General features: G+C 40.9%; 1 long non-coding RNA gene and 2 other non-coding genes across 3 annotated transcripts; all 3 read left to right on the forward strand.

Moving 5' to 3' along the window:
• Positions 1 to 4,434: 4,434 nt before the first annotated feature.
• On the forward strand, positions 4,435 to 7,505 carry LOC103035893 (uncharacterized). The gene is made up of 5 exons (XR_007428023.1): positions 4,435 to 4,584; positions 5,118 to 5,249; positions 5,496 to 5,554; positions 6,402 to 6,440; positions 7,196 to 7,505. It is a non-coding gene; the product is annotated as an uncharacterized LOC103035893 (long non-coding RNA).
• LOC125786170 (small nucleolar RNA SNORD60) lies at positions 5,318 to 5,403 on the forward strand. The gene has a single exon (XR_007428302.1). It is a non-coding gene; the product is annotated as a small nucleolar RNA SNORD60 (small nucleolar RNA).
• LOC125786171 (small nucleolar RNA SNORD60) lies at positions 7,039 to 7,128 on the forward strand. The gene has a single exon (XR_007428303.1). It is a non-coding gene; the product is annotated as a small nucleolar RNA SNORD60 (small nucleolar RNA).
• Positions 7,506 to 8,725: the final 1,220 nt, after the last annotated feature.

Here is an 8,725-nt window from a genome sequence, read left to right on the forward strand (position 1 = left end):
TGGGGAACTCGGAAACTGGGGAACTCGGAAACTGGGGAACTCGGAAACTGGGGAACTCGGAAACTGGGGAACTCGGAAACTGGGGAACTCGGAAACTGGGGAACTCGGAAACTGGGGAACTCGGAAACTGGGGAACTCGGAAACTGGGGAACTCGGAAACTGGGGAACTCGGAAACTGGGGAACTCGGAAACTGGGGAACTCGGAAACTGGGGAACTCGGAAACTGGGGAACGTAACGAGGAAACTGGGGAACGTAACGAGGGAACGGGGGAACGTAACGAGGGAACGGGGGAACGTAACGAGGGAACGGGGGAACGTAACGAGGGAACGGGGGAACGTAACGAGGGAACGGGGGAACGTAACGAGGGAACGGGGGAACGTAACGAGGGAACGGGGGAACGTAACGAGGGAACGGGGGAACGTAACGAGGGAACGGGGGAACGTAACGAGGGAACGGGGGAACGTAACGAGGGAACGGGGGAACGTAACGAGGGAACGGGGGAACGTAACGAGGGAACGGGGGAACGTAACGAGGGAACGGGGGAACGTAACGAGGGAACGGGGGAACGTAACGAGGGAACGGGGGAACGTAACGAGGGAACGGGGGAACGTAACGAGGGAACGGGGGAACGTAACGAGGGAACGGGGGAACGTAACGAGGGAACGGGGGAACGTAACGAGGGAACGGGGGAACGTAACGAGGGAACGGGGGAACGTAACGAGGGAACGGGGGAACGTAACGAGGGAACGGGGGAACGTAACGAGGGAACGGGGGAACGTAACGAGGGAACGGGGGAACGTAACGAGGGAACGGGGGAACGTAACGAGGGAACGGGGGAACGTAACGAGGGAACGGGGGAACGTAACGAGGGAACGTAACGGGGGAACGGGGGAACGTGACGAGGGAACGGGGGAACGTAACGAGGGAACGGGGGAACGTAACGAGGGAACGGGGGAACGTAACGAGGGAACGGGGGAACGTAACGAGGGAACAGGAACGTAACGAGGGAACAGGAACGTAACGAGGGAACAGGGGAACGTAACGAGGGAACTAGGGAACGTAACGAGGGAACTAGGGAACGTAACGAGGGAACTAGGGAACGTAACGAGGGAACTAGGGAACGTAACGAGGGAACTAGGGAAGAGGGGAACAGGGGAATAAGGGAACTAGGGAACGTAACGAGGGAACTAGGGAAGAGGGGAACAGGGGAATAAGGGAACTAGGGAACCAAGGAACAAGGGGAACGAGGGAACAGGGGAATGAGGGAACGAGGGAACAGGGGAATGAGGGAACGAGGGAACAAGGGGAACCAGGGAACGAGGGAACTAGAACGGGGAAACGGAACGAAGGAACAGTGAAATAGACCAAGGGAAATGGTGAAATGGATCGAGGGAACAATGAATAGAGTGAAATGATTAATTAAATAGAGGAAACAAATTGAATCAAACTGTAAAATAGATCGAGGGAATGATTAATAAATTGAGGGGACAATGAAGAGGGAACAATAAATAAAATCCAGTGATGAAATAGATTGAGGGAATGATAAACAAATCGAGGAAACGATTAATAAATTGAGGGAACGATGAGTAAATAGAGGGAACAATAACTTAAATCTAGCAGAGAAGCCGATAGAGGGAATGATTAATAAATCGAGGGAACGATGAATAAAATAGAGGGAACAATAACTTAAATCTAACAGTGAAATAGATCTAGGGAATGGTGAAATGGATTGAGGGAATAATTAAATAAATAGAGGGAACAGTAAATTACATAGAGGGAATAATACATAATGCTGAACAGGCAAACAGTTCGACGGAATGCTAGAGAGAACAATAATTAAATAGAGGGAACAATAAATTGATTGAACGAAGGAACAGTGAATTAATTATAGGGAACATTGAATGAATTAAGGGAACAATGAATAGAGTAAATAATAAAATAGAGGAAACCGATATAAATAGAGGGAACAATCGAGTAAATCAAGAACAATAGATCAAACTGAGGGAACCATGTATTAATTCGAGATATTAGATCGGCCTCACCGGCAGGTAGGGAGGGAGGGTGGTCGCGCTGTCTGGGAACTGATTCGCTGTGTCGAGCAGAATAGCTGGCGCTGGTGCTGAGGCGTAGAATCAGCGAATCAGGCAGGTTACGTTCTGGGCCGGGCATCAGACGAGCTGGATCGAGTAGTTTAGCTTGCGCTGAATCAAAAGATCCGGTGCTCCGAACCGGGAACCGACTCGCTGGGTCGAGTAGCTTTAGCTTGCGCTGAATCAAAAGATCCGATTCCCCAAACCGGGAACCGACTCGCTGGGTCGAGTAGCTTTAGCTTGCACTGAATCGAAAGATCCGATTCTCCGAACCGGGAACCGACTCGCTGCGTCGAGTAGCTTTAGCTTGCGCTGAATCGAAAGATCCGATGCTCCGAACCGGGAACCGACTCGCTGGGTCGAGTAGCTTTAGCTTGCGCTGAATCGAAAGATCCGATTCTCCGAACCGGGAACCGACTCGCTGCGTCGAGTAGCTTTAGCTTGCGCTGAATCGAAAGATCCGATGCTCCGAACCGGGAACTGACTCGTAGCTTTAATTAGCGCCGGTGCTGAGGCGTGGAATCAGCGTGTCGAGTTGGGCAGGTAACGTGCTGGGCCGGGCGTCTGACGAGCTGGATCGAGTAGCTTTAGCTTGCACTGAATCAAAAGATCCGATGCTCCGAACCGGGAACTGACTCGTAGCTTTAGCTTGCGCCAGTGCTGAGGCGTGGAATCAGCGTGACGAGTCGGGCAGGTAACGTGCTGGGCAGGGTATCAGGTGAGCCGAGTCGAGGAGACCACGGAGCGCAGCCTGGAGTGAGATGAGAGCGGCAGAGGATGAGCGGTCAGAGAACAGCTCGAAATCCGAGGCAACCAGATCAAGGCCCAGGGCGGCGAGATCAGCAGGTGCTGTCGTGCGAGGTCGAAAGTCACGTAGGTGAGGAGCACCTGGGAGGTATATATATAGGACCAGGGGGAGGAGCTAGGGAACTTGAGGCGTGGTTCATATCCCAAAACTTTGTTAATTCTTAACAACACATGTTACGTGTTTAAGCTGCGTCCACAAATTGAGTTTACCTTTCTGAAAGTCTTGGTGGTGAGAGAAATGCCTCATAATGTTCCTTGTTTATGTTCCGCTGATTTTATCACACATAGTTTTCATTAAGTTTTGTTCTCCATGGCAGCACAGGTAAACTTTTTTCATGTTTATTTTTTTTTCAATGTTTATTTTGGTTAGCAGGAGAGACGCTGTGTGAATCAGCTGTGTAGCCTGGGGTCTGTGTGCGCGGCTCCGGGGGAACCGGTGTTCTGTCGAGTTATGCTACCCATGCTTATTTAAGGCACTGCGCATGCGCCGACCAACTTTTTTTGGTATTTTTTCATGTTTTTAACGATAATTCCTTAAGTTTTTACTGGGAACACTAAACATTCTGTTTCAATGTTAAAAAAAAACATGTAAAAAGCAGTTAAAGTTGTAATATATAATAATGAACTTTAAATCTTTAAAAATCATAGAAACCTATGCCACTTGTTCTTTGTTTATGGATGTTTAATGGAGTGGTCTGAACAAATACTTTTGTTAAATAATAGTTCATTTAAAACGATTTAATTTTTTACATAATTTTTTTTTTACATCAAATAATTAAAAGTAACTATGTAAATTTTACTCAAAGTACTTTTAAATTGAGTACTTTTTTTTTTTTACTTTTACTCGAGTAGATTTTTAGATGGGTACTTTTACTTTTACTTGAGTAGAATTTTAGCAAAGTAAATGTACTTTTACTTAATTACAATTTTTCAGTACTTTTTCCACCTCTGGTAAATTCTCATTTCCACTATTGGTCATTTTTTTTCGAGTTATTCCAGTTTCCTTCTGAAGGATATTTGAATACCTTTATTTCTAATTCTATTGCTCTTTTTTCTCCCAGGTGCAGTCTTTCTGTAACCGAACCATTTCCACAATACTAAATTACCCTACCTTATAAAACTTGCAATGAAATTTCTATGTATGCCGTCATCATCAGTGCTCTGTAAAAGGGTGTTTTTAAAAGCCAAAAGATGTTAAAGCAGCTGCTGTTTCTAAATAAAACACGTGAATGAACCTTCTTCAGGCTGTTTCCAGCCTTTATTGATGTTGCCTGCAATGCATTTTTAAATCCAGCAGATGCCGCCATTAAGTAACACAGCAAAACAGTTTCAACACAGTGTTGACACAGTTTGGGAAATGTGCCTTACACCTAATGAGGCCTCATCTGCCCATTATAGGGTCCAGCACTAGTATCAACTAAATTCCATAAACTGTAAATGTAAAATTAAAGAGCTGAGAGAGCCGGCTGTTTTTAGTGAACCGAGCCAAAAGAAAGAAGCTTTCACTCCCGTCCAGCTGAGGGCGAGAGCGAGCGCGTGCGGCTGGAGGTTTGGGCGTCGCGAGGACGAGGAGGAGGGGTGATAAAACTTACTGCACGCGCTATGCTGCTCTCTTTCAGGCGGCGCTGTGAGCGCGAGCGGGTCTCTGTGTTACAGGATGGAGCTGTTTCTTTTCGGGGCCTCTGGGTAAGTGTGCTTCGGGGAAACTGTTATTATGGATAGTTAGTTAACTAGCTATGCTGTAGCGCGAGATAATCTAGCCGTAGAAACGCTCGCGCGTTTAGAAACTATGAATCGGTTGTGTCGATTAAAAAGCCGGTGTTCTGTCTATTTTAGCAACCATATCAAACTATGTTTTTTTTCGCGTATGTTTCCATGTGATACAAAATATTAGAACATGCTGGCAGTTTTTGATAACACATTGACTTTTGACCTTTTATAAGCTTGTGCACTTGGTTAACATAAGGACTTTCATAAGGCTCTGGATAAATGCATAAACTAGTTTGAGGATTTTGTTTGTTCCTTTTTACTGTTCATTAGCACATGCTAACAGGCTAAACTGATTGTTTCCTATTCCCTGCTTGTGTTGTCACAGTCCAGTATATTTTAAAGGCTTTTGTGCAGTTGGTTTCTGACTTGACATTTAACAATGCTGCTTTCCTGTATAGTAATCTTATTTTTTCTGTTTTGTTTGCCCTTCCCCCATTCTTCTTATGCAGCAGGGAAGTAGGAGGAGGACCACGTGGCTTTGGCTGACTCCTTTCTAGCACTAGGCCATGTGTGGGCAATATGGAGTTAGCTAGCTCCCAGCTGCAGCCTGTGTTTAAGGGCTTCTGTATGTAGGCATAAAGGTGAGCTTACTAGTTTGGTTTCCTGTGTGAATGTTACTGTATATGTGTAATTTTAGAAAGTGCTTCAGAACCGCTGATGACTCTCTTATACTTTTCTGACACCTCGTATGAGCACTGAGAATCAGTGCCTGATTATAATTTTAGTCTGAGGTTTTGAGGCATGTTTTGCACATTTACAGTTTGGTTGATGCGTGTTACTGTAATATTCATTGTACTTTAGGCTTATGTTTGAGTTTTTCCTTTCAGGCAGATGCCTTCTTGCTGAAAGATCTTGACTGGTAGAAGATGACTGACTGATTGCAGAAGTGAGTAATTTTATGTGGTTCTTAATATTTTCTGTTTCAAGATTGTTGTTGTTTGTGTAAAGTAAAGGACCTTTTTCTTTTTTAAGCATTTAGTTTTTTTATGCAAATGTATGAACTTTTAGTTATTAAAGTTGCCAACAAAACGGTAGTAAATTACTGTAGACCTGGGTGAGTATCTGCATAGCTGTGAAATGCAGTGATGAGAATTAGTTTGTCTGGTCCTTGGTAAAAGGGTCTGATGATAAACTCTCTCCCTGAAGCATTTCCTCAGGCTTGTGCAGCTGTTTCCCTAGATGGAATTGTGGTCAAGCCCTGCTTCAGATGGTTCTTTGACGGGCACTGTAGAATTTAATTTTTATTTGCAATTTTGGTGAAATGTTGTCTGTAGTTTATTGAATAAAACAACAATGTTCATTTTACCTATAAAAAGCAAAATCAGAGAAATTGTTTCAGATACTGAAGTAGTCAATTTTTTCCAGAGATGTATATTAACTTTAACTCTAGGTTCTCCCATTTGCATGACATTCTGGACATTCTTTATAGAACCAAATATGTTTTTGATTTTTTATTTTTTTTTTCCCTGTAGCCCACATCTTTAAATCCGGACCTTGAATCTAGTAAATTCCTTGGAATTTTGCTGGTCCATTAGTGTAATAATAAGATTATACTCACTCCTAAAAAGTATTACCAAGTCCTGGAATGGAAATCTAATTTTTAACGTATATATGTAGAAAAACGTTCTATTGCATTGCTCAAAGAACCATTTTAAAGCTTCTTTAACAGTATGAAGCTTCTGAAGTGTTTTAAACTGTCTGGAACTGACTTATTGTGTGACTTGCATTCACAGGTTTTAGCAACCTTGTCTCACTGAAGCATCCAGTTGATGGTAAGTTTCTATTGTTTCAATTATGTATGTGTAGGTTAATTATGCTATTCCTTTTCCTTTTGTCTAAACCCTTTAGAAAATAGGTTTCCTGGATGTGGTTTTAGTACATTGCATATGCTGAGGCTTTTTGTGTTCAGTTAAACACTGGTTACACTGATGGTTAATTTCAGAGTTCTGTGAAAACCAAGTGTGAAATGTATTAGGTCATATGATCAAACTGTTTAATTACTTTGGTAAAGAGTTTGGTTAAATCAAAACATACTATAGTTTGGTTGAATAACTAACGCTTCTCCAGTTATGGAAAAAACTGATTTGAACTAGTGCATTCCATTTTCCTTTTAAAGGAAAATGTTCAGTTAAGATAATCTGTCTTGAAAACTGACACCTAGATAGCACAAGCCGTTTTTTTTTTTTTTTTTTTTTGCGCAATATCAATTTGTGGCCATCTTTTTAAGTTCTGGTTAGCTTGTGCATTTTGTATACTTTATTTTTTTATAAACTTAGTCTGGGTATACACACCCAAGTGCTTAAGTGAACATTGTGTGGAAAATGGAAGTTGTTTCCTCTGTAATTGTCTTAAACTGCTCAAGTGTGTTCAAGCCAGTGAAGACTTCTTACTATTTATTTTCTGACACCTACTATGAGAGCTGCACTGCAGCTTTTGATTACAAACTTTTGTCTGAGGCTTGATCATATAAAACTGTTTAAATTTCTCGTGCTTGAGGAAGTGGTATTAAAAGATTTTTTCTCTGCAGGTGAAAGCTTCATGGACTGAATTGGAAAGGATTCGGTGTTGAGGATGTACTGCAAGTGAAGAGGAGTGCTGAATTACTGGAGAATGAGCATTTGACTGTTTGTAGTTTCCCAATTGTAGTTCTTAGATTCCATATCCTGATCAACTAGGGGTTCCAATGTGACAATGTTAAGAGATTAGTCATACCAATTGTGCCCCGGGAAAGAAATGCAAAAAGTAGTTTAGGTTTGGAATTTAAAATGCTTGGATTTTTTTTGTTGTAACCAGGGTCCTGATTTTTTTATTTTTAATAAAGAATTGTTACTGCAAAATTGTCTTGTATGATTTTTGGTCCAGTTGAAAGTATGAAGCAGATTAGTGTCTTACTGGACCCAAGATTAAGCCATGCTTCCATTTTAAGTCAAATGTTTAAAATTGCTCTTTGGGTGTAAACTAGACTGAATACAATTTCGTTTAATCTTATATACCTTATGTGATGTAAAATTACAATATAATCTCCTTGAAAATTGGCCTTGTTGGATTCCCATTACAAAGAGGTGTAATTAAAGTACCTTGGCCAGAAGTGTACACTGTGATTACTGTTCTGTAGCAAAACAATTGTATAATGGATTATTTTTAAATCGATATCAAAATCCCTCAAACACAATCACCTGTTTATCTAATCTAGGACCACATATGTAGGCAGCTGTACTCTGGACTTGTAAAGACTGAACATTTCACAGTTCTAAAGGAAAAACAAAATAACTATGATCTGCTCAGATACCTGCTTTGGCAAATTGTGAAATGGGTAGGCTCTTTAGACACAAAGATTTGGCCCAATAGAGAGCTAGAGCTTTGTTTTGATCAAAATAATTTGTAATTGCATAATGTATACATTTACACATTCTATGAATGTTTTTTTTTGTCTTTTTTTTTTGCCAATAAGTATTTATATATCTGAATTAGTTTAGCCAGTGCAATGTACCAGTTATATTCTGACACTAAATTAATTTTTTTTTTTTTTACCATTTTGTAGTATAGCAAAATTATTTTAACTTATTTTGAGATTTTCATTTCTGCCCCTTACAATCAAATCTGCAGGAAATATATAGTTCATTTTTACTACTTTTTTGCATCTTGTAACAAAAATAAACTTTCATTGTATCATCAGGTATTTGTGACAAGATGCATTAAATGGAACAACATTTAATGTTAAATGGTTGTGCAAATGTTGATATTTTAACGTTGAATCAATTATTACATTACTGTTAAATCAACATGGATTTGGTGTTGTAACGTATTATTTTAATAATTAACATCCGATTTGGTGTTGATTTTGAAAAGTGGAATGAACGTTGATATAGCAACGTTGTTTCAACCTTTAATAAACCATAGCTCACATATCTCAAAATTGTTTGGAAAAGGAAAAAAAAAACCTGTATGCCATGATGAAAAAAATAAAATTTTGTTTATTCTCTCTCTCTCTCTGAATATACATCTCTGAAAAGAAGGAACTGTACAACTACAAAGAACTACTACTAGAAATACTACG

The sequence above is a fragment of the Astyanax mexicanus genome, chromosome 21 (assembly GCF_023375975.1).
Source record: "Astyanax mexicanus isolate ESR-SI-001 chromosome 21, AstMex3_surface, whole genome shotgun sequence".
Classification (NCBI taxonomy): domain Eukaryota; kingdom Metazoa; phylum Chordata; class Actinopteri; order Characiformes; family Acestrorhamphidae; genus Astyanax; species Astyanax mexicanus.